A 3,034-nucleotide genomic window follows, 5' to 3' on the forward strand; every position below is an offset into this window, starting at 1 on the left:
ACAGGAAATCGATTTCTTCTTTTCTTTTCATCCTCAACAAACCCCACATGTTCCTATTCCAAAGGTTTTCAGTAGTAAAGATGGAATCAACCGCAAGTGGCTTACTTACTGTGAAAAAAACAAACAATCTCTGTACTGTTCTGTTTGTCTGGCATTTGCACCTTTGATTAGTGAGGGTCCTTTCATTAAGGGAGGCATGACAGACTGGAAACACGTTCACCAGAGAATAGAGGAACATGAAAAAAGTAAGACGCATAGAGATAGTGCAGATGCTTACTTTCTTAATGTAAAAAAGGCAGATGTAAAAAGCCTGTTGACAGGCAACCAACTATCATTACATGCCAAGCAAGTGAAAAAGAAACGTCAGGTGATGGAGCGCATCGTGGATGTGATTAAGGTCATAGGCAAATGTGGCCTTAGCTACAGGGGAGATGAAGAGGCAGGTTACAGCCTAGAAAACGTTGCTGTTAATCATGGCAACGTCCTAGAGTTGATTCTACTCTTGAGTAAATATGACTTGTGCCTCCAACAGCATGTTAACACTTGCATAGAAAACAGCAAGAAGCATCATGAAACTGGTGCAAAAGGCAGAGGTGCTCTAATAATCCTGCTATCAAAAGACACGATCAATAAAATTGTGGATGTCATCAGCCAGCTGATAAAGGTTACTATAGCCGAGGAAGTTAGACAAGCTGACATGTTTTCAGTTCAAATTGACACAACACAGGACATCAGCTCCAAAGACCAGTGTTCCATCATATTAAGATATGTGACAGATGTAGTTAATGAAAGACTGATTGCTGTGGTCGACTGTGAGTCATCTACAGGGCGGTACTTTACAGAGCTCCTGAAAGAAGTGCTACTGAAACTTAATATTGACACTGGCACGTGTGGGCAACTCAACAGATGGTGCAGCTAATATGCAGGGACAATATCGGGGGTTTTCTACACTCCTCTCTGAGCATTCCCCCAATCAGATTCATATATGGTGTTATGCACATATTTTGAATCTTGTACTGGCAGACACAACAGGCAGTGTTGTGGAAAGTGCGTCCCTCTTTTCCCTGCTTAATGACAGCAGTTTTCTTAAGAGAGTCATACAAGCGCATGCAGAAGTGGGAACAGACCAGTCAGGACAAGCATCACAGACGACTGTGTCCAATAGGGCAAACTAGGTGGTGGGCTAAGGATCTTACAGACAAGGGGAATGGATATCATCACAGCTCAACGTCTGGTTCAGGGGACAGAGGAGGGTCTCAGGAAGTGTACTAGGGACTTTGAAGGAGTTAAGCATGCAGCTGATGAGTTTGTGAAGTGGGCTAATGGAAAGTTGCAAGAGGAGGAAGAGTGTGGGCTGGTAGTGCAGACTGCCCTTCCTGAAAGAAGGGTCAGAAAAAAGAAAAGAATGCCAGGAGAGCTTGCAAAAGATGAGCAGCTAGCTTCAGCTGATACTGACTTCAGGGTTAAAGTACACAACGTCATTGTAGATAGACACAGTGACAGACAGTATCCATAGGAGGTTTTCTGCTAATGCAAAACTTTGCTCAGATTTTGCCTGTCTAGATCCTAGGAACTTTGCGCATGTGAGGGAAAATGGACTACCCAGCGAGGCTATGAAAGAAATAAGCAAATGTCTACTTAGGTTTGATGATAGAGCTACAGTTGGCACCTTATGTGGTGAACTGTACAGCCTTGCATCTCAGTGGGACAGACTGAAGTTGTCCCCTCTGGAGAGTTACACTGTCAGGACAGCTAGTGAAATGCCACAAGGAAGTGAGGAGGATCCTTCCATTGAACTGCAGGATGTCGAACTAGAAAGCAAAACTTGTTCCTCCTGTAAGAACTGTGCTATTTGTGTTCATCTCATCCTCTCTCAGTACAATCTTTTAACTGATGCCTACCATGTGATTGGACTAGCCTACAAGTTGCTATTAACACTGTCCATCACACAAGTGGCCTGTGAAAGAAGCTTCTCAACGGTTAAATTCATAAAAAACAGACTCAGGAGCACTTTAACCCAGAAGAAACTAGAGGCATTCATGCTTATGTGCACTGAGAAAGAGATTCTCATGTCTTTGGACAATGATACTGTAATAAACAAAGTTGCAGAGACCAGTGCCAGAGTTTATTGATGTTTTAGGGTTCAAAATATAGATACTGATATTGCTGAAAAGGACTTTGTGTTGTTGAGAGAACAATGTTGGAGATGTGCACTTATTGTTATTGTTATTGTTATTAAGTGTGCTTGCAGTAGTATTAGTATTGTACATATATATTTATTGTTATTGTTATTGTTCTAATAAATCTACATTGTGAAGCAGCAACATGTATTTGCACAGACATTTTGGTGTGTATGGATATTTTAGAACAAGCGCCAAGCGCATTAAAGACCATTGTGCTTTGGGGTCCTCTATAGGCCACTCACATGACATAGCATCCTATAAAAGACTGTAGAGAACAGTGAGTCCGCTATTACAGACTAAAATACCAAGGTTGTAATTACATGATTGTAATATAGGCTACTGTAACCGGTTGTGAACTAAAGTGGGCCGGTCTGAGCATGAAACTCCAGAGCTGAAAATGAGTCCCACTCCGACCCTGGTATCTGCTGATGGTGATGACTGTGAGGATGACTGTTGACTGTAGGTGACTGCAGTGCAGCACACATGTTTGCTACCATTCCAGGCTGGTGGAGGTACACATGTCCTCCCTACAGTATGTACTGTACACAACAGATGCTAAGTGTATTGTTGTATTGAATGATTTAGCCCTATTTCTCATTATAAGCTAATAGTGTAGGTGAATGGCCCTGCTAAGAATGCACTACTATTCTAAAAGCCAGTATCCATTGACCACACGTTAATGACTCGTAACCACCAAGGGAGGCTGGTGGAGGAAGACATCGGAGGACGGGCTCCTTGTAATGCATGTGTGTTTGATACCATTCCTCATTCCTTACATTGATCGGGTCCTCCGATGTTGACCTCCACCAGCCTCCCCTGACGTAACCACTACAGTATGAGCTGTGTAGAAC

The sequence above is a fragment of the Nansenia antarctica genome (genome assembly GCF_963989245.1).
Source record: "Nansenia antarctica genome assembly, chromosome: 6".
NCBI classification, from domain to species: domain Eukaryota; kingdom Metazoa; phylum Chordata; class Actinopteri; order Argentiniformes; family Microstomatidae; genus Nansenia; species Nansenia antarctica.